The 24,576-nt window shown below is 44.1% G+C and overlaps 1 protein-coding gene across 1 annotated transcript in view; it reads right to left on the reverse strand.

The window, feature by feature from the left end:
- PDE4B (phosphodiesterase 4B) overlaps window positions 1-24,576 on the reverse strand; it is a 467,359-nt gene that overhangs the window by 179,393 nt on the left and 263,390 nt on the right.

Raw genomic sequence — 24,576 nt, forward strand, 5'->3', positions numbered from 1 at the left:
AGTCCTCCAGACTCCTCCATACACATAGTCCTCCAGACTCCTCCATACATATAGTCCTCCAGACTCCTCCATATAGTCCTGTCCAGATTTCATAACCAGTGTGCCTAGAGCTGGTGCCTACAGCTGTTGAAAAACTACAATTCCCATCATGCCCGGACAGCCAAAGGCTGTCCGGGCATGCTGGGAGTTGTAGTTTTGCAACAGCTGGAGGTACCCTTGTTGGGAAACACTGGTGTAGACAATGGATGCAGCCATGAGGTCACAGCCTTATACAGATTCAATTTCCTCCCCGGTAATAAAAAAATTGGGAAGATGTCGGCTGCGTTACATGGAAATAGGATGCGCTCATCCGTAATGTGCGGCGACACACAGAAGAGACAATATATTAGGGGACATTGTGTTCCTCGCATTCCTACTTCTATTAGGGCCAGGTAAGCTGCAGACATGTCATTGCGAGCGGCCGGGATGAGAAGAAGCTTTGTGCGCTGCGCCCGGCGGTGACTCAGACGTAATCTACATCGGGACTCGGCCGCCCGGGCTATTTACGTGATTGTGTCGAATTCTTTTTCAGGAGCAATCCACCCGAATCTCCGTCCGGCACATCTCCAATGCATGACGTACTGCTCCGTGCACGAAGGGAATGAGGTCACCTGACATCACTAGGCGGCGGATCCTCAAGGACCATGTTCTATGGGATGTGACGTGAGGTCACGGCAGCTGGGACGAGCCGTACGGGAGGGCGACCGGGGGCGAGCGCCATATGGGAAAAGAGTGAAGGGACAGGACAATGAACTATAATTCATGGGGTTATTCTAGTGTCGAGCGCGAATATTCGCAATTACGAATAATCATAATTTTTTTACCCCCACAGAACACATCACAGTGATCTCATCCCTCCCCGCGTCCAGCTGGGGGTCTAACGAAGACTCCTATACTATTTACTGTATTAGACTGGAGAGCGAATATTCGCAAATATCGTCACTAAAATTAGATAGGTAGATAAATAGTGACCAAGAATATTAGGAGATAGATAGATATAGATAGATAGATATGAGATAGATAGATATAGATAGATAGATATAGATAGATAAATATGAGATAGATAGATATGAGATAGATAGATATAGATAGATAGATATAGATAGATAGATAGATATGAGATAGATAGATATAGATAGATAGAAATGAGATAGATAGATATGAAATAGATAAATAAAAGATAGAGATAGATGGATAGATAGATGTATATGAGATAGATAGATATGAGATAGAGATAGATGGATAGATAGATATGAGATAGATAGATGTGAGAGAGATAGATAGATAGATAGATATGAGATAGATGTATATGAGATAGATAGCTGGATAGATAGATTTGAGATAGATAGATGTGAGATAGATAGATAGATAGATATGAAATAGATAGATAGATAGATATGATATAGATAAATAGATAGATGGATAGATAGATAGATAGATAGATATGAGATAGATAGATATGAGATAGATAGATAAATAGATAGATAGATAGATATGAGATAGATAGATCGATATGAGATAGATAAATAAATAGATAGATAGATATGAGATAGATAGATAAATAGATAAATAGATATGAGATACAACCAAAGAATAAGTTGGCCAGCACTATTGATTCCAAACTATTATATGGACCTGGCATACAGGTGCAGGCTGCTGGGCTAAATATACAGCAACAGGAGAATACAGCAGCACACTGCTAGCACAAAGATATAGATACAACATGAGTATATATGAGTATATAGATGAAACATGAGTATATAGATAGAACATGAGAAGCTGTACAGCTGTAGAGCAATAAATGAAATTATGAAATTATGAGGTACTTAGCTTGCAAATTTGGCGCCAAATAGCGTGGACCGTCCCACCACGGTAAGGTGACCTCATTCTGGGACGGACCCTAAATTTGCAAGCTAAGTACCTCATAATTTCATTTATTGCATTACAGCTGTATAGCTTTTCATGTTCTATCTATATACTCGTGTATACTCATGTTTTATCTACGGTATATCTTTGTGCTAGCAGTGTGCTGCTGTATTCTCCTGTTGCTAGATATGAGATAGATACATAGATTGATAGATATGAGATAGACAGATAGATGGATATATAGATAGATATGAGATAGATAGATATGAGATAGATAGATATGAGATATATAGATATGAGATAGATAGATATGAGATAGACAGATAGATGGATATATATATAGATAGATAGATATATAGATAGATATGAGATAGATAGATAGATATGAGATAGATATGAGATAGATAGATATGAGATAGATGGATATATAGATAGATAGATATGAGATAGATATGAGATAGATAGAAAAATAGATAGATATGAGATAGATAAATAGATAGATATGAGATAGATAGATATGAGATAGATATGAGATAGATAGATGGATAGATAAATAGACAGATTGATAATATAGATAGGTAGAAAGTTATGCGCATACGTACATCCGCATTTACGCAAAGTGAAAATAACTGCAAATAAATCGAATATGTGATTTTCACAAATATAGGACGAATATGGCTTATGCTGCTCATCACTAGTCGGAACTATCTGACCAGGGACCACGTCTACCATCTCCGCCATGTGTTTACTTCCCAGGGCATTGCCCCCCGATATGTCAAGGATGTTATTCAGAGTGAAGGCACCGGCTGCCCCCCTGTGTGGTGCCCAATCTTGTATTCCCAGGCAGTGCACATCATGACCCACCCAGGAATTAGAATGAGGAATAACTCATCGCATATTCACGAGATAACAATGACTTATCTCCTATACAGGTTGCAGGGTGATGACCATTGCCCCGGACCTCAGCATACAAGGAGTGTCCTGCTTCTAGAAGACGCTGCCAGATACCCCTGGTGGAGGTGAATCTCTTTGATAAGAAAAGGATCGGGCAGTTGGTATTCAGAATACCTGACCCTTTTCTGCCCAACATCATCTATTGGGGGGAAATCATATGTCAGAAGGTCCCATACACAATAGATGGTTGGTAGATTGGAGGGTCTGGCCAACACAAGTCTTACATGTATGGGGACCTTAAAGGGGTTCTCCAGAGGAATAAAAAGGGCTTCAAATCAACTGGTGCCAGAAAGTTATACAGATTTGTTAATAAAAAATCTTAATCCTTCCAGTACTTATCAGCTGCTTTATGTTCCACAGGAAGTTGTGTAGTTCTTTTCAGTCTGACCACAGTGCTCTCTGCTGACACCTCTGTCCATGTCAGGAACTGTCCAGAGCAGGAGGGGTTTGCTATGTGGATTTGCTCCTTCTTTGGACAGTTCCTGACACAGACAGAGGTTGCAGTTAGCAGTTTGTTGTGTGCAGGAAAATGTATTGGTGATGTCAGAGGAGAATGGGCAGACTGGTTTGAGATGACAGAACAGCAACAGTAACTCAAATAACCAACCAAGGTCTGCAAACTGCCATCTCTGACCATGTTACCTGGTCCAACCTTGAAGCAGATGGGCTACAGCAGCTGAAGACCACACTGGGGCCACTCCTGTCAGCTAAGAACAGGAAACTGAGGCTACAATTCACACAGGCACCAAAACTGGACAATGGAAGATGATCCATCCGGCTTTGTATCAGTGGTTCAGGCTGGTGATGGTATAATGGTGGGGGGCATTTTCTGACCACACTTTGGGCCCCTTAGTACCGGGTATAATGACCTCCGCCTGAGTATTCTTACTGACCATGTCCATCCCTTTATGACTTCAAAGACAAATGGTTTCAGGGAACAACCCCCTTAGTTATGCACATGGCTGAAGATAAGGTTTTATTGTCATCTGACCTGGGAAGATCTGGCATCATAACCTGTAACTTAACATTCTGAATATTGGAAAAGAAACGTTATGAATAAAGAAAACAATGTAGATCTGCATAATATCGGCAGAACGTTTACATTACTATTGGTGTCATGTGCTCCACTAAATAAATAGCTGTATTGGCCCAGGTAGAATTATATATAACTCATCTCCTCATGACCACAGTGTCCCCTGTATCTTCTGATGATACATCCAGCAGGATAATGCCCCATGTCACATGACATCATCTCATACAGGACAGTGAGGTCACATGACATCATCTCATACAGGACAGTGAGGTCACATGACATCATCTCATACAGGACAGTGAGGTCACATGACATCATCTCATACAGGACAGTGAGGTCACATGACATCATCTCATACAGGACAGTGAGGTCACATGACATCCTCTCATACAGGACAGTGAGGTCACATGACATCATCTCATACAGGACAGTGAGGTCACATGACATCATCTCATACAGGACAATGAGGTCACATGACATCATCTCATACAGGACAGTGAGATCACATGATATCATCTCATACAGGACAGTGAGGTCACATGATATCATCTCATACAGGACAGTGAGGTCACATGATATCATCTCATACAGGACAATGAGGTCACATGACTCCAATGGCCTCCACAGTCACCAGCTACGATCCAATAGATCACCGCTGGGATGTGGTGGAACCGGAGATTCTCATCATGGATCCAACATATCTGAAGCAACTGTGTGATGTCATCATGTCTATATGGAGGAACTGTGTGATGTCATCATGTCTATATGGAGGAACTGTGTGATGTCATCATGTCCATATGGAGAACTGTGTCATGTCATCATGTCTATATGGAGGAATTGTGTGATGTCATCATGTCCATATGGAGGAATTGTGTGATGTCATCATGTCTATATGGAGTAACTGTGTGATGTCATCATGTCTATATGGATGAACTGTGTGATGTCATCATGTCCATATGGAGGAACTGTGTGATGTCATCATGTCTATATGGAGGAACTGTGTGATGTCATCATGTCTATATGGAGAACTGTGTGATGTCATCATGTCCATATGGAGGAACTGTGTGATGTCATCATGTCCATATGGAGGAACTGTGTGATGTCATCATGTCCATATGGAGGAACTGTGTGATGTCATCATGTCCATATGGAGAACTGTGTGATGTCATCATGTCCATATGGAGGAACTGTGTGATGTCATCATGCCCATATGGAGGAACTGTGTGATGTCATCATGTCTATATGGAGGAACTGTGTGATGTCATCATGTCTATATGGATGAACTGTGTGATGTCATCATGTCTATATGGAGGAACTGTGTGATGTCATCATGTCCATATGGAGGAACTGTGTGATGTCATCATGTCCATATGGAGGAACTGTGTGATGTCATCATGTCCATATAGAGGAACTGTGTGATGTCATCATGTCCATATGGAAGAACTGTGTGATGTCATCATGTCCATATGGATGAACTGTGTGATGTCATCATGCCCATATGGAGGAACTGTGTGATGTCATCATGTCTATATGGAGGAACTGTGTGATGTCATCATGTCTATATGGATGAACTGTGTGATGTCATCATGTCTATATGGAGGAACTGTGTGATGTCATCATGTCCATATGGAGGAACTGTGTGATGTCATCATGTCCATATGGAGGAACTGTGTGATGTCATCATGTCCATATAGAGGAACTGTGTGATGTCATCATGTCCATATGGAAGAACTGTGTGATGTCATCATGTCCATATGGAGAACTGTGTGATGTCATCATGTCTATATGGAGGAACTGTGTGATGTCATCATGTCTATATGGAGGAACTGTGTGATGTCATCATGTCCATATAGAGGAACTGTGTGATGTCATCATGTCCATATGGAGGAACTGTGTGATGTCATCATGTCCATATGGAGGAACTGTGTGATGTCATCATGTCCATATAGAGGAACTGTGTGATGTCATCATGTCCATATGGAAGAACTGTGTGATGTCATCATGTCCATATGGAGTGAAATCTCTAAGAAATGTTTCTAGTACCGTGTAGAAAGTATTTAGGGTGTCTGACCCGGGCCTAGCGAGGTGTACCTAATAAAGTGGCCAGTGAGTACAGATACATTGCAAAGACACAGGATGTTACATTTACAGCCGGTGTTAACCGGAGACGCAGTGTCGCTTTACTGTAATTGTTACCACAGATTATTAATTCGCAGCTGCCAAAACCTTAAGTGAAAAGACACTTCAGCTGATTCTTACAAGGATTTTGCAATACAAGGAAAAGTTATGTGAGCGAAATTGCTGCGAGGCAAAACACGCGGGAGAGGGGAATCCCTGCGCGTCGTTCGGTCGCGAAACGAGCAGAGAATAGGTTTGTAACCTGCCAGGAAACAGGGAGGCATCTGTGTTCACTGGGGGGAATGAGTCAGGCGGAGATATACGTAATATGGCCGCGCTACAGGAGGTGACTTGTACTCCGGAGACGTATCCCTACAGGCGGAGATCACCAGAGAACAGATGTGCTCCAGCTATCACACACATTCATTTATGTCAGGGATTTTTTCGTTTGCAGGATAAAGGAATTTATTCAGATTTAAAGGAACAGTCTTCAATTGAAGCATAAGGGCCCCAATGCATCTTTAATAGGGCTCCTATGTACTATTTATAATAATAGTGGTAAAGAGGCCTTCTGTTTTCTTCTGGCACCACCTCTGCATAGCCAAGAGCGGTGTTTCCCGTGCCTCCAGCTGTTGCAAAACTACAACCTCCAGCATGCCCAGACAGCCAAAGGCTGTCCGGGCACACTGGGAGTTGTAGTTTTGCAACAGCTGGAGGCACCCTGGTTGGAAAACTGACCTATAAGCAGCAAGTCACCTTCATATCCTTCCCATTGCTACCTGTAAAATCCATAAAAATATAAAATACTAAAAAAAAATATTACACACCCCTGGACATGAACCACCTCCCCTCAGCCTTATTGTCACTACAAATTTTTAAATAAAGTTTCCACCCATTTGACTCTTTAGTGAAATGTACAGATACAAAATAGTAAACTTTAGCAACAGTTCAGTGATGTGTGTAACCCCTTCCTTGCTTTGTTGCTGTATGTAAACAGTGCTACCTCCTGTATCTAATCCCACCCTCCCTTTAGTCTGCAGGCTTGTCTTCAGCAACAGTTCAGTGCTTAGTGTAACCCCTTCTTTGCTTTGCTGCTGTATGTAAACAGTGCTACCTCCTGTATCTAATCTCACCCTCCCTTTAGCCTGCAGGCTTGTCTTCAGCAACAGGTCAGTGCTTTGTGTAACCCCTTCTTTGCTTCACTGCTTTATGTAAACCGTGCTGCCTCCTGTATCTAATTTCATGCTCCCTTTAATCTACAGGCTTGTCTTTGGTCAGTGCTTTGTGTAACCACTTCCTTGCTTGCTGCTGTGTGTAACAGGGCTTCCTCCTGTATCTAATCTCACCCTCCCTTTAGCCTAAAGGCTTGTCTTCAGCAACAGGTCAGTGCTTAGTGTAACCCCTTCCTTGGTTTGCTGCTGTATGTAAACCGTGCTGCCTCCTGTATCTAATTTCATGCTCCATTTAATCTGCACTCTTGTCTTCACCTTCAGCAACAGCTCAGCGCTTTGTGTAACCACTTCCTTACTTTGCTGCTGTATGTAAATCGTGCTTCCTCCTGTATCTAATTTCACACTACCTTTAGCCTGCAGGCTTGTCTTTAACTTCAGCAACAGGTCAGTGCTTAGTGTAACCCCTTCTTTGCTGTGCCGCTGTTGTTTCTTTCATTTCTGCTCACATAGCACCTTGCAAAACAAATAACCCCTTCTGCTTCCACATGCCATCTATTGTACTGTACTGAAAACCATCGGCCCAACACAGTGCCAGCCTATCCAGTGGACTTTCTCCAGAACTACTGTATGTCATGGCATAGCAGTGAGGAGTAAGTCATATGTCGTGATTGGACAGGGAACTAAGGGAGGAAGTAACTGTGTGTGCACTACTCCCGCCCCCTGAAATGGAGAGAATAAGAAATAGTTGTGCATCATGGAATAGTCTGCAGCAGCATGCGCTTTATTACATCTGGTATGTTTATGGTGTATTGTGTATTTTTTTCTTATAACAACATTAAAGGGGTACTCCGGTGAAAACCTTTTTTCTTTTAAATCAACTGGTGGCAGAAAGTTAAACATATTTGTAAATTACTTCTATTAAAAAATCTTAATCCTTCCTGAACTTATTAGCTGCTGAATACTACAGAGGAAATTCTTTTCTTTTTGGAATGATCTCTGATGACATCACGACCACAGTTCTCTCTGCTGACGTTATTATAATAATAATAATAATAATAATAAAGCTTTATTTATTGTTGTCCTTAGTGGGATTTGAACCCAAGTCCCCAGCACTGCAAGGCAGCAGTGCTAACCACTGAGCCACCATGCTGCCCTTAGCATACATCTGCTATGCATGGTTACTAAAATGGACAGAGATGTCAGCAGAGAGCACTGTGTTCGTGATGTCATCAGTGTTCCAAAAAGAAAGGAATTTCCTCTGTAGCATTCAGCAGCTAATAAGTACTGGAAGGATTAAGATTTTTTTTTAATAGAAGTAGTTTACAAATATGTTTAACTTTCTGCCACCAGTTGATTTAAAAGAAAAAAGGTTTTCACCGGAGTACCCCTTTAAACTATTTCACTTAACCAGTGTTTCCCAACCAGGGTGCCTCCAGCTGTTGCAAAACTACAACTCCCAGCATGCCCGGACAGCCAAAGGCTGTCCAGGCATGCTGGGAATTGTAGTTTTGCAACAGCTGGAAACACATGGGTTGGAAAACACTGTCCTCAATCATTGACTTGGTTCTAGTCGATTCATACCGCACCACTGTGCAGCCCGCGCATTATCATGATCTAATACTAGAACACAAGATATTTTATTAGCCCTCGTAGCTTTTAATAAAACGGTCGCGGGGAAATATTTCTACTGTGATCCGTAAAGTCTCTTTATATCTGACAAATTATCGAGGCTGTGATTAGCCGCAGCATCCATCTTTATGCTGTATCGGTATGGCTGGTACTAGATGGCGGCATGTCCTACAATGTGGAATACTAACACATAGTGACTGTTCCAAACGTCATACTAGGGGGCCTATAGCAACCCTATGGTGGCAGCTGCGGCTTTACTTGCCTTTACTTGCACTATTAATAGACATTGCATGGCAGTACTTCATGTTCTACACTGTTCTGTAGACACTATATGGCAGTATTATACAGAACTATATGGTACTGCCACTGTTCTCTAGACAAAGTATGGCGGCATTATGTGGGTTCTGTACGGTACTTTTATAATTCTGTAGACACTACATGGCATTATTATACATGGGCTGTATGGTACTGCCACTGTTCTGTATATGAAGTATGGCGGTATTATGTGGGTTCTCTATGGTGCTATCACTGTTCTGTATACATAGTATGGCTGTATTATGTGGGTTCTGTATGGTACCTTTACAGTTTTGTAGACACTGTATGGCAGTATTATACAGGTGCTGTATGGTACTGTCACTGATCTGTATACAAAGTATGGCGGTATTATGTGGGTTCTCTATGGTACTATCGCTGTTCTGTATACACAGTATGGAGGTATTATGTGGGTTCTGTATGGTACTTTTACATTTCTGTAGACACTGTATGGCAGTATTATACAGGTGCTGTATGGTACTGTCAATGTTCTGTATACACAGTATGGCAGTATTATGTGGTTTCTGTATGGTGCTGTCACTATTCTGTATACAAAGTATGGCGGTATTATGTGGTTTCTGTATGGTACTGTCACTATTCTGTATACAAAGTATGGCGGTATTATGTGGGTTCTCTGTGGTACTATCACTGTAATGTATACACAGTATGGCAGTATTATGTGGGTTCTGTAAGGTACTTTTACAGTTCTGTAGACACTATATGGCAGTATTATACAGATGCTGTATGGTACTATCACTGTTCTGTATACACAGTATGGCAGTATTATGTGGGTTCTGTATGGTACTGTCACTATTCTGTATACAGAGTATGGCGGTATTATATGGGTTCTCTATGGTATTATCACTGTTCTGTATACACAGTATGGTGGTAGACACTGTATGGCAGTATTATAGCATGGTACTGTCACTGTTCTGTATACACAGTATGGTAGTATTATGTGGGTTCTCTATGGTACTGTCACTGTTCTGTATACACAGTATGGTAGTATAATGTGGGTTCTCTATGGTACTATCACTGTTCTGTATACACAGTGTGGCGGTAGACACTGTATGGCAGTATTATAGTATGGTACTGTCACTGTTCTGTATACACAGTATGGCGGTATTATGTGGGTTCTGTATGGTACTGTCACTATTCTGTATACACAGTATGGCGGTATTATGTGGGTTCTGTATGGTACTGTCACTATTCTGTATACACAGTATGGCGGTATTATGTGGGTTCTGTATGGTACTGTCACTATTCTGTATACACAGTATGGTGGTAGACACTGTATGGCAGTATTATAGCATGGTACTGTCACTGTTCTGTATACACAGTATGGTAGTATTATGTGGGTTCTCTATGGTACTATCACTGTTCTGTATACACAGTATGGCGGTAGACACTGTTTGGCAGTATTATAGTATGGTACTGTCACTGTTCTGTATACACAGTATGGTGGTATTATGTGGGTTCTGTATGGTACTGTCACTATTGTGTATACACAGTATGGCGGTATTATGTGGGTTCTGTATGGTACTGTCACTATTGTGTATACACAGTATGGCGGTATTATGTGGGTTCTGTATGGTACTGTCACTATTCTGTATACACAGTATGGCTGTATTATGTGGGTTCTGTATGGTACTGTCACTATTCTGTATACAAAGTATGGCGGTAGACACTGTATGGCAGTATTATAGCATGGTACTGTCACTGTTCTGTATACACAGTATGGCGGTATTATGTGGGTTCTCTATGGTACTATCACTGTTCTGTATACACAGTATGGCGGTATTATGTGGGTTCTGTATGGTACTGTTCTGTAGACTCTGTAGTACAGGATTATACAGTGCTGTGTGGTAGTGTCAATGTTCTGCTGACAATATATGGCAGTATTATACTGTGCTGTCACTGTTCTGTACAGACTGTATATTACTGTTATTGAACACTCAGGCTGTTAGGGCATGCTGAGAATTGTAGTTCTCCCTGCACAATAGAGCCTGCCTCCTCTCCATGTAGGTGGTGCGCTCTCATTCCAGACCCACGGACGCTATTTTAAAGCCTTAACTTCTCTCCAGAACGACATGTCTAAACTTTGTTTCCTTAAATAAACGCACATCTTCCTGGCAGCACCGGGTTCAGCTGAATTCTCTGCTCGTCTCCCAACACCTTCAGAAATTATTTAATTAGCTCCGATCCTTCAGAAACTCCTCAAAATGCTAAAAAAAAAAAGTCTGAGCCTCGCCTGTCGTCGTGACAGGGTGATAATTGTTCCTTCTAGAGCAGCGCTCCCGAAAAACATCCGTCTGTCATCACAGGTCGCTCTGTGACATTCGTTGTATTCTGCTTAAAGGGGTACTCCTCCCCTAGACATCCCATCCCCTATCTATCTCCCTGCTGTTTAGAGCGTCGGGTGCAGCGCAGGAGGCTTGTGACGTCACAGCCACGCCCCCTCAATGCAAGTCTATGGGAGGGGGCGTGACGGCAGTCATGCCCCCTCCCATAGACTTGCATTGAGGGGGCGTGGCTGTGACATCACGAGCGGCGGTGCTGCACCCGACGCTCTAAACAGCAGGGAAATAGGGGATAGGATGTCTAAGGGAGGAGTACTCCTTTAAAGGAGTAGTCCAGTGGTGACCCAGTGGTGAACAACTTATCCCCTATCCTAAGGATAGGGAATAAGTTTGAGATCGCGGGGGGTCCGACCGCTGGGGCCTTCTGCGATCTCCTGTACGGGGCCCCGACAGCCCGCACGAAGGGGGCGTGTCGACCCCCGCACGAAGCGGCGGCCGACACGACCCCTCAATACAACTCTATGGCAGAGCCGAAGCGCTGCCTTCGGCAATCTCCGGCTCTGCTCTGCTATCTGGCCGGAGAGCCTGGCCCCCGTACAGAGAGATCGCAGGGGGCCCCAGCGGTCGGACCCCCCGCGATCTCAAACTTATCCCCTATACTTAGAATAGGGGATAAGTTTTTCACCACTGGACTACCCCTTTAAGCAGAATACAACGAATGTCACAGAGCAACGTGTAATGACAGCGGCGGGACCCCCCGAGATCAGACATCTTATCCCCTATCCTTTGGATAGGGGATAAGATGTCTAGGGGCAGACTAACCCTTTAAAGAACATCTGTGGTGGCCCAGCGCAGGTGTAACAGCTGCTACTCTGAACCTTGTTCAGGCGACTGTGATCTTAGGTTTGAAGGACAGTCAAAAAAGTATTTCTAAAATGCTGAGGCCTATATTTCTGTGTTTATTACATTACAAATGTGTCTTTCACACCACGTTTTTGCAATACTGTTCCCGTATCAGGTTTTTGATGAAAAACGGATTCCTCAAAACCGGACTAAAACATTCACACCACGTTTTTGCAATACAGTTCCCGTATACATTTTCTATGTGAAAACCGCACGGAACCGTATTGGAAACCGTATGCATTGACTCTCCATTGAAAACTGTACGCCAAAAGATGCATCAGGTTTTGTCCGTTTTGCATCCTGTAAGGTTTTGTCAGGTTTTTTTCCTGTACCCAAAACCGTAGTCTACAACGGTTTTAGGTCCGGTTGAAAAACTGTATTAAACCGTATACGTTTTTTTAAAACATGGGAGTCAATGGGAACTGTACAGAACTGTATGTGCGTACGGTTCCATCCGGGTTTCACCATACGGTTTTTGACTTTGCACAGTTTTTTTTCTTGGAATTTCAATCAAACAAGTAAAACTTTATTCAAAATGGAGTGAAAAGTTAAAACCGTATAAGCTTCTTTCTTAAAAAATGGATGCAACCGGACATCATTTTTCAAACCGTATACGGTTTTTAACTGTATATGGGTTAAAATTTGTACACACGTTTTGATACAGTTTAGATTCAGGTTTTGAGGAATCAGTTTTTCCTCAAAAACCTGATACGGGAACTGTATTGCAAAAATGCCGTGTGAATGCATTGGCAACAGCAGTACCCATACCCGGCCAGTAGAAATTGTGTGCCAACCTGGAAACTGTATCAAAACGTGTCTACAAATTTCAACCCATATACAGTTAAAAAGCGTATATGGTTTGAAAAATGATGTCTGGCTGCATCCGTTTCTTTTGAGAAAAAAAACGTATAAGTTTTTAACTTTTCACTCCATATTGAATAAAGTTTCACTTGTTTGATTGAAATTCCAAGAAAAAAAACTGAGCACAGTCAAAAATCGTATGGTGGAAACCTGATGGAACCGTACGCACATACAGTTCTGTATGGTTCCCATCGACTCCCATATTTTAAAAAAACGTATACGGTTTAATACAGTTTTTCACCCGGACCAAAAAACCTCGTAGACTACAATTTTGGGTACGGGGAAAAAAACTGACAAAACTGCACAGGATGCAAAACGGACACAACCTGATACATCTTTTGGCATACGGTTTTCAATGGAGAGTCAATGCATACGGTTTTTAATACGGTTCCGTACGGTTTTCACATTGAAAACGTATGCCAATGAGACCCCAAAAGTCTCCCCTGTATAGTAAGGTACAGAGGAGGAGTTAGTTATTCTAGTTCCATCCAGGCTCCTGAGCAACAGTTAAGCTCAGGTGTGCTGTGCGTCGTGTGCTCTGAGGAGAGGCCTACTCCAGCTCTAATCATTCTACTGGTCATCCTACAAGGTTCACTCGCAGGAGGATTACAAGCCCCTGCAGAATAGTCTACAGTGTCTTAGAAGGACCCTAGCAACCAGAATCTAAAGTAACAGTCTACAATTCCGTCCGGTGAAAGCACCACAAGTCTCAGGAGAAGCTGCCTCCAAACTCGGACCGTGTATAGGATAACGGTGCCCTGGCGTCACGAAGTGATCAGGTACGTCTACTAACACCCAGTGGCCGCCACACATAGACTTATATCTCTGTAAGGAATGATGCGAACCGCTCCATCTATTCTCCATGGCAGTGGTCTCCAACCTGCGGTCTCGGGAACATGACACGTGTCTCGGGAACTGCCCAGTTTAGAAGCAAATCTCCATAGCAAACCTCTTCTACTCTGTGCAGTTCCCGAGACAACCAGTAAAGCATTAAAAAATCTTAATCCTTTCAGTACTTATGAGCTTCTGAAGTTAAGGTTGTTCTTTTCTGTCTAAGTGCTCTCTGATGACATGTGTCTTGGGAACCGCCCAGTTTAGAAACAAATCCCCATAGCAAACCTCTTCTAAACTGGGCGGTTCCTGAGACACGTGTCATCAGAGAGCACTTAGACAGAAAATAACAACCTTAACTTCAGAAGCTCATAAGTACTGAAAGGATTAAGATTTTTTAATAGAAGTAATTTACAAATCCGTTTAACTTTCTGGAGCCAGTTGATATATATATAAAAAAAGTTTTTTCCCTGGAATACCCCTTTAACCCCTTAAGGACCAAGGACGTACTGGTACGTCCTTGGTCCTGCTCTTCTGATATAACGCGGGGTTACACAGTAACCCCGCGTCATATCACGGCGGGCCCGTCTAATAGCGCGCAGCGCCGTGCGCTATTAACCCTTTAGCCGCGCGCTCAGAGCTGAGCCGCGCGGCTAAAAGTGAAAGTGAAAGTTCCCGGCTAGCTCAGTCGGGCTGTTCGGGATAGCCGCGGCTAATCGCGGCATCCCGAACAGCTGACAGGACAGCGGGAGGGCCGCTTCCTGCCTCCTCGCTATCCGATCGCCGAATGACTGCTCAGTGCCTGAGATCCAGGCCTGAGCAGTCAAGCGGCAGAATCGTTGATCACTGGTTTCTTATGAGAAACCAGTGATCAATGATAAAGATCAGTGTGTGCAGTGTTATAGGTCCCTATGGGATAACAATGATCAGTGTGTGCAGTGTTATAGGTCCCTATGAAAAAGTGAATAAAGGTCATTTAACTCCTCCCCTATTAAAAGTTTGAATCACCCCCCTTTTCCAATAAAAAAAAAAAACACAGTGTAAATAAAAATAAAAATAAACATATGTGGTATCACCGCGTGCGGAAATGTCCGAATTATAAAAATATATCATTAATTAAACCGCTCGGTCAATGGCGCAAAAAATACCGCCCCATACACGGAAAAATAAAAAAGTTATAGGGGTCAGAAGATGACAATTTTAAACGTATTAATTTTCCTGCATGTAGTTATGATTTTTTCCAGAAGTCCGACAAAATCAAACCTATATAAGTAGGGGATCATTTTAATTGTATGGACCTACAGAATAAAGATAAGGTTTCATTTTTACCGAAAAATGTACTACGTAGAAACGGAAGCCCCCAAAAGTTACAAAACAGCGTTTTTTTTTCTAATTTTGTCGCACAATGATTTTTTTTCCCGCTTCACCGTAAATTTTTGGGCAAAATGACTGACGTCATTACAAAGTAGAATTGGTGGCGCAAAAAATAAGCCATCATATGGATTTTTAGGTGCAAATTTGAAAGAGTTATGATTTTTTAAAGGCAAGGAGCAAAAAACGAAAATGCAAAAACGGAAAACCCCCCAGTCCTTAAGGGGTTAAAGGAAATAGAGAAAACTCCTATTAAAGGGTACTCCGGGGGGACCCTGTGTGGTGTCCCGGTACAGAACATGGTTCTGTACAGTCCTAAAGTCCCCTCAGGTAGAGTCCCTAAAGTCCACAGGGCTCTCCTGCAGGGGCCCCCTAAGTCATTACATAGTATTGTACTGTATATTGAGTATGTACATTTATTATATGTATAATACAGTGAATGTAAGTAATAAATGAAGGTTGTTAGGACATTTACACTGTATAGGACCTTCCTAAGGTCATGTGATCTGTCATGTGATGTGTGATCATATGATATACCCAGAGTTCAAGAGACACAGGTAACCACAGGCAACCAGCTACCAATGGGCTTTGGTCCAGCCCCCTGATATATAAGGGCTGTAGTCTCCACATTATCTCTCTTATCTCCTGGACATTAAAGGGGTAGTCCAGTGGTGAAAAACTTAGTCCAGGGTAGTCCAGGGTAGTCCAGTGATGAAAAAGTTTGAGATCGCGGGGGGTCCGACCGCTGGGGCCCCCTGCGATCTCTCTGTACGGGGCCCGGCTCTCCAGCCAGATGGCGGGTGTCGACCTCCGCACGAAGCGGCGGCCGACACGCCCCCTCAATACATCTCTATGGCAGAGCCGGAGATTGCCGAAGGCAGCGCTTCGGCTCTGCCATAGAGTTGTATTGAGGGGGCGTGTCGGCCGCCGCTTCGTGCGGAGGTCGAAACGCCCCCTTCCCGCGGGCTGTCGGGGCTCCAGTGGTTGGACCCCCCGCGATCTCAAACTTATCCCCTATCCTTAGGATAGGGGATAAGTTGTTCACCACTGGGTCACCACTGGACTACTCCTTTAAAGCACAAGGCGTGTACAAGTCTGGTCCAGCATATCTAGGCCAAAGCCTATAAACCAGCAGCCACATCAAATCTGTGAGTACAAGTCAAGTCTCTACTGTCCCTACAAAGTCATAACAGTAGAACAGTGGTCTGCGTCATTATTATTACTGCAACTACAAGTCCAAGCCTGAGAGGTTCTCTGTGTCCCGGTCACCTCTGGGGTAGGTGGCTATCTGTAAAGACTGTTTTCTGCCTTCTTCAGTAAAGTTCCAGTTGCATCAAAAACCCTGCTTTGGACTCTCACTTACTATATGCCGTTTTGGGTTGGTTGTCAGCGGTGCCCTACACCATACAACCATATCCTGGCGTCACGAACACTAGTGGTTAACAACATCTTGCCCCAGGGATTAATACCATCTGGCCGCGCTACCTACACCGCTACACCCCGTGGTCCCGCCATAACACCGTGGTCACCACACCTGTCTCAGCTGGCGATTGGCTGAGGGGACCGTCACTCCTGCTCGGGGCCAAAAAGCTCAGCAGTTTAGTTAGTAGCTGAGTCCCGTACAGGAGATCACGGTGGTACAGACCCCCCCCCCCCCCCTCCCCATGATTAGACATGTATACCCTATCCTGTGGATAAGGGATAAGCTGTGTTCTCCGGTGTACCCCTTACTTATTTATTTATTTATTTATTTATTTATTTATATATCTAATTTTATTTTTTGAATGTTATACTTAATTTTATCTATTTATTGATTTACTTCTTTATTTATTAAATGTTTTAATTAATTAATTAATTAATTAATTTATTTATTCAATTTATTGATTTATTGATGTACTTAATTTTTTATTCATTCATCTATTAATTTATGTGCTTAAATCTATTGATTTTGTTATTATTTATTCATTCATATATCTTTGTATTTAATTTTATCCATTTATTGATGTATTTCATTTATTTTATTTATTTAGGTATTTAATTTAATTTATTTATTCATTCATTTATGTATTTCATTTATTTTATTTATTTAGGTATTTAATTTATTTATTTATTCATTCATTCATTTATGTATTTCATTTTTATTTATTTATTTGATTATTTTATTTATTTATTTTTAAGGTAAGTGCACCTTAAAGAGTCAGGGCAATGTTTCCCACACAGGGAAAACTACAACTCCCAGCTTTCCTGGACAGGTGAAGGCTGCCCGTTGTAATTATGCACCCTGCTTGGGAAACACTGGGTCGGGGCATAGGGGGGCAGTGCATGGCGGGTATCCCCTAGTGTGAACGAGCCCCCCGTGTGTGAATCCGCTCCCTCCCGCCTCTGTATCATCCATGTGTTGGTTTTACGGACTCAGAGACTTGATTTTTTTTTAAACCTCCCAATGACGTCAATAGGGGAGAGAAATTAGAACAAAGCACCAGAGAGAGAGAGAGAGAGAGAGAGAGAGAGAGAGAGAGGGAGAGATCTGCAGTGCACCCAGTCCGCGAGGTTTTCTTTCCTCTCTCGCAGGGTGACATGCCAGGCAGATACCATCAATCACAGCCCTCCTGCCCAACCGCACCAGCTCTGCTTCATCATCCAGGGCTGTAATTTACCTTCACACAGCTCGTAAACACAATAAAACGCACACGAAGGTTGTATTCTCCGCCGCCGCTGCCATCTCCACTACCTGAGACTCCCATTAATACGTATAATATTAAACATTTTCTAATGCTACGTTCTTAAAGGGGTACTCCGGCCCAAAGACAACTTATCCCCTATTCAAAGGATAGGGGATAAGATGTCTGACCGCCGGGGTCCCGCCGCTGGGGACCCCCGCAATCTTGTATTCGGTACCCACCACTTTGAGCTGCATGCCGTGCTGCCATCTCACAAACTGCCGGGTGCCGATCACGGGGCCGGAGTATCGTGACGTCATGACTCCACCCCCGTGTGACGTCACCCCTCGCTATGCAAGTCTATAGACTTGCATAGCGAGGGGTGACGTCACACGGGGGCGGAGTCGTGATGTCAAGATTGTGGGGGTCCCCAGCTGTGGGACCCCTGTGGTCAGACATCTTATCCCCGGAGTACCACTTTAAAGGCACGTGGAGCCAGAATTTGGTATATACATATAATGCCACGTTCTTAAAGGGGTACTCTGGCCCAAAGACATCTTATCCCCTATTCAAAGGATAGGGGATAAGATGTCTGACCGCCGGGGTCCCGCCGCTGGGGACCCCCGCAATCTTGTATTCGGTACCCACCACTTTGAGCTGCATGCCGTGCTGCCATCTCACAAACTGCCGGGTGCCGATCACGGGGCCGGAGTATCGTGACGTCACGACTCCACCCCCGTGTGACGTCACCCCTCGCTATGCAAGTCTATAGACTTGCATAGCGAGGGGTGACGTCACACGGGGGCGGAGTCGTGATGTCAAGATTGTGGGGGTCCCCAGCTGCGGGACCCCTGTGGTCAGACATCTTATCCCCTATCCTTTGGATAGGGCATAAGATGTCTTAGGGCCGGAGTACCCCTTTAAAGGCACGTGGAGCCAGAATTTGGGGACATAATGTGAATTTCTACAAGGTATAATTGCATGTTGATAACTCGCAACGCTGGTAGTTTGACCATCATTTACTTCAATGGGTCCGCCGACCAATCTGCCTCTATCACGAATTTTCCAGGGACCAATTGATGTGAAACGTAACAAAACCCACAGCAGGTTTTAAATGCGTGAACGTGCCCAGCGGAGATTCTGCTGCCAAAAATCTGCCGCAGACAGCCCACGAAGAGCCCGCCCCCATACAATACAATACAAATACGCTGTGAGTTCGCTATCAAATCCAGAGATAGAAAAACAGAGAAAATTTCTTCCCAAAACAGCGACACCCCTGTCCTCAGGTTGTGTGTGGTATTACAATTTAGCTCCATTCAGTTCAATGGAACTGAGCTGCAATACCACAAACGACCTGAGGACAAGAGTGGCGCAGCTATGTTTGTTTAATCCTTCTAGTGTAAAACAATAAATATAAGAATGGGAGGAGGGGGTATGGAGCTGCAGCTTCTCATTCAGTGGTTTAGTTAAACTGCTTAAAGGGGTGGTCTGACAAAAAGCACCTCATCCCATATTCACAGGATAAGTGGCTAATGGTGGGTGGTCCGACGGCTGGGAAACACCCCCCAATCCCACATCCCCGCCCCCCGATCTCCTGTACGGACGCCTGTCTCTGCAGCGCTCCTCGGAAAGAACTGGGGCCCCTTTGAGGTTATTACGAGGAGGGGGTCCCAGTGGACCCCTGTGATCAGACACTTATACCAGACACAACCTGAGGATAAGGTGGTGCTGTTTTTGTTGTTGCAAGAAAGCCGCAGTATGTTTCTAATCTTGGACTGGACAGCCCCTTCAATATCAATGGACTAAACTTATTTAATCCAATTGGTGGGGTACGGTACGTGGTACCAGGAAGCTTTGTTTCCCTTCGTTGTGTACTGGGCACAGTGCCATACATTTTGTAGTGGCTGCGTCTGGTACTGCAGTGACTGGGCTACAATACCTGGCACTGCCACTACAAAATGTATGGCAATGTGCCCAGTACACAACGAAGGGAAAGCAAAGCTTCCTGGTACCATCAGCTGATTGGAGAAGATGCCAGGAAACCATGGACCATCAGATGTTGCTGAACTAGAACTCCCAGTGGTCTCCAAACTGTGGACCTCCAGATGTGGCAAAACTACACCTCCCAGTGGCCTCCAAACTGCAGACCTTCAAATGTGGCAAAACCACAACTCCCAGTGGCCTCCAAACCATGGACCTCTAGATGTGGCAAAACTACAACTCCCAGTGGCCTCCAAACAGTGGACCTCCAGATGTGGCAAAACACCAACTCCCAGTGGCCTCAAAACTATGGACCTCCAGATGTGGCAAAACAACAACTCCCAGTGGCCTCAAAACTGTGGACCTCCAGATGTGGCAAAACTACAACTCCCAGTGGCCTCCAAACTGTGGACCTCCAGATGTGGCAAAACACCAACTCCCAGTGGCCTCAAAACTATGGACCTCCAGATGTGGCAAAACTACAACTCCCAGTGGCCTCCAAACTGTGGACCTTCAAATGTGGCAAAACTACTACTCCAAGTGGCCTCCAAACTGTGGACCTTCAAATGTGGCAAAACTACTACTCCAAGTGGCCTCCAAACTGTGGACCTCCAGATGTGGCAAAACTACACCTCCCAGTGGCCTCCAAACTGTGGACCTCCAGATATTGCAAAACTACAACTACCAGTGGCCTCCAAACTGTGGACCTCCAGATGTGGCAAAACACCAACTCCCAGTGGCCTCAAAACTATGGACCTCCAGATGTGGCAAAACTACAACTCCCAGTGGCCTCAAAACTGTGGACCTCCAGATGTGGCAAAACTACGACTCCCAGCAAGCCCGGACAACCAACGGCTGTCCGGGCTTGCTGGGAGTTGTAGTTTAGCAGGGCAGGATGCAGCATTAGGAGAACAAAGTTTGGTGCTATCCCAATACAGTGTAAAGAGGGAGTGTAGCAGGAAATATGGACAGAGAGCTTCCAGAATGTGCGGGAGACAGTAGGGAAGCTCCGGAGTCCTATAAACATCTGTAGGGAGGGTCATCGGAACGAGAAGCAGATGCAGTCACTTGTGTATCTTGGGTTGGAAATCACATTACATGTTGCTAATAGAAATAAACAAATCTTCTTATTCCCGTTCTCGGGGGACCCTCGCACTGTAATCCGTTGTTATCAGCGAGTGGACCACCACCGCCGTAGGCGTCCTCACAGGAGCTCGCTAGGAGTTGAGCAAGGGCTTTCAATGAGCCGCCGCCAGCCATTTGTTTGCTCGATTTCACCAAACAGACGTCACATTGACACAATGTACACAGCAGCGGGCACACAATACACAGAGGAATCCCTAAACGCCTCTTTCAGGACTGCGGAGGGAGGGAGGGGGGTGTAGGTGACAGTAACAGCTCTTGGGATTTTTCCATTATTGACAGAATCGAGGACAAACCTGGGAACCCTCTGTTTTTTCTTTTCTTTTCGAGCCTCGGACTTCTGTTTGGGGAGACAAAATTGCCCAAATATCCAAAAAGTCCCATAGTCAGACTATATAAGGCTGGAGACAGTATTTCCTTTATAAGTGTCCCCCATGTACGATCTGTTGCGGGCTTTGTCCTTTCATTATATATGGCATTGTAATTTTGGTGCTGTTATTTGGACGCTGAATGGTGCCGTTATGTGGACACTGTATGGTGTTGTTAGTTGGACACTGTATGGCACTATTATTTGGACACTGTATGGTGCTGTTAGTTGGACACTGTATGGTGCTGTTAGTTGGATACTGTATGGTGCTGTTAGTTGGACACTGTATGGCGCTGTTAGTTGGACACTGTATGGTGCTGTTAGTTGGACTCTGTATGGCGCTGTTAGTTGGACACTGTATGGTGCTGTTAGTTGGACACTGTACGGCGCTGTTAGTTGGACACTGTATGGTGCTGTTAGTTGGACACTGTATGGCGCTGTTAGTTGGACACTGTATGGTGCTGTTAGTTGGACACTGTATGGCGCTGTTAGTTGGACACTGTATGGCGCTGTTAGTTGGACACTGTATGGTGCTGTTAGTTGGACACTGTATGGCGCTGTTAGTTGGACACTGTATGGTGCTGTTAGTTGGACACTGTATGGCGCTGTTAGTTGGACACTGTATGGTGCTGTTAGTTGGACACTGTATGGTGCTGTTAGTTGGACACTGTATGGTGCTGTTAGTTGGACACAGTATGGCACTATTATTTGGACACTGTATGGTGCTGTTAGTTGGACACTGTATGGCGCTGTTAGGTGGACACTGTATGGCGCTGTTAGTTGGACACTGTATGGTGCTGCTAGTTGGACACTGTATGGCACTATTATTTGGACACTGTATGGTGATGTTAGTTGGACACTGTATGGTGCTGTTAGTTGGACACTGTATGGTGCTGTTAGTTGGACACTGTATGGCGCTGTTAGTTGGACACTGTATGGTGCTGTTAGTTGGACACTGTATGGTGCTGTTAGTTGGACACTGTATGGCGCTGTTAGTTGGACACTGTATGGCGCTGTTAGTTGGACACTGTATGGCGCTGTTAGTTGGACACTGTATGGTGCTGTTAGTTGGACACAGTATGGTGCTGCTAGTTGGACACTGTATGGTGCTGTTATTTGGACACGGTATGGTGCTGCTAGTTGGACACTGTATGGCACTATTATTTGTACACTGTATGGCGCTGTTAGTTGGACACTGTATGGTGCTGTTAGTTGGACACTGTATGGGGCTGTTAGTTGGACACTGTATGGGGCTATTAGTTGGACACTGTATGGTGCTGTTAGTTGGACACTGTATGGTGCTGTTAATTGGACACTGTATGGTGCTGTTAGTTGGACACTGTATGGTGCTGTTAGTTGGACACTGTATGGTGCTGTTAGTTGGACACTGTATGGTGCTGTTAGTTGGACACTGTATGGTGCTGTTAATTGGACACTGTATGGTGCTGTTAGTTGGACACTGTATGGTGCTGTTAGTTGGACACTGTATGGTGCTGTTAGTTGGACACTGTATGGTGCTGTTAGTTGGACACTGTATGGTGCTGTTAGTTGGACACTGTATGGTGCTGTTAGTTGAACAGTGTATGGTGCTGTTAGTTGGACACTGTATGGTGCTGTTAGTTGGACACTTTATGGTGCTGTTAGTTGGACGCTGTATGGCACTATTATTTGGACACTGTATAGTGCTGTTAGTTGGACACTGTATGGTGCTGTTAGTTGGACACTGTATGGTGCTGTTAGTTGGACACTGTATGGTGCTGTTAGTTGGACACTGTATGGCGCTGTTAGTTGGACACTGTATGGTGCTGTTAGTTGGACACGGTATGGCGCTGTTAGTTGGACACTGTATGGTGCTGTTAGTTGAACAGTGTATGGTGCTGTTAGTTGGACACTGTATGGTGCTGTTAGTTTGACACTGTATGGTGCTGTTAGTTGGACACTGTATGGTGCTGTTAGTTGGACACTGTATGGCGCTGTTAGTTGAACACTGTATGGTGCTGTTAGTTGGACACGGTATGGCGCTGTTAGTTGGACACTGTATGGTGCTGTTAGTTGAACAGTGTATGGTGCTGTTAGTTGGACACTGTATGGTGCTGTTAGTTTGACACTGTATGGTGCTGTTAGTTGGACACTGTATGGTGCTGTTAGTTGGACACTGTATGGTGCTGTTAGTTGGACACTGTATGGCGCTGTTAGTTGGACACTGTATGGCGCTGTTAGTTGGACACTGTATGGCACTATTATTTGGACACTGTATGGCGCTGTTAGTTGGACACTGTATGGTGCTGTTAGTTGGACACTGTATGGTGCTGTTAGTTGGACACTGTATGGTGCTGCTAGTTGGACACTGTATGGCACTATTATTTGGACACTGTATGGCACTATTATTTGGACACTGTATGGTGCTGTTAGTTGGACATTGTATGGTGCTGTTAGTTGGACACTGTATGGCGCTGTTAGTTGGACACTGTATGGTGCTGTTAGTTGGACACTGTATGGTGCTGTTAGTTGGACACTGTATGGTGCTGTTAGTTGGACACTGTATGGCACTATTATTTGAACACTGTATGGTGCTGTTAGTTGGACACTGTATGGTGCTGTTAGTTGGACACTGTATGGCGCTTTTAGTTGGACACTGTATGGCGCTGTTAGTTGGACACTGTATGGCGCTGTTAGTTGGACACTGTATGGCACTATTATTTGGACACTGTATGGTGCTGTTAGTTGGACACTGTATGGTGCTGTTAGTTGGACACTGTATGGTGCTGTTAGTTGGACACTGTATGGTGCTGTTAGTTGGACACTGTATGGCACTATTATTTGAACACTGTATAGTGCTGTTAGTTGGACACTGTATGGTGCTGTTAGTTGGACACTGTATGGTGCTGTTAATTGGACACTGTATGGCATTATTATTTGGACACTGTATGGCACTATTATTTGGACACTGTATGGCGCTGTTAGGTGGACACTGTATAGTGCTGTTAGTTGGACACTGTATGGTGCTGTTATTTGGACACTGTATGGCATTATTATT

Source organism: Hyla sarda, chromosome 7, assembly GCF_029499605.1.
Source record: "Hyla sarda isolate aHylSar1 chromosome 7, aHylSar1.hap1, whole genome shotgun sequence".
In the NCBI taxonomy this organism is placed as follows: domain Eukaryota; kingdom Metazoa; phylum Chordata; class Amphibia; order Anura; family Hylidae; genus Hyla; species Hyla sarda.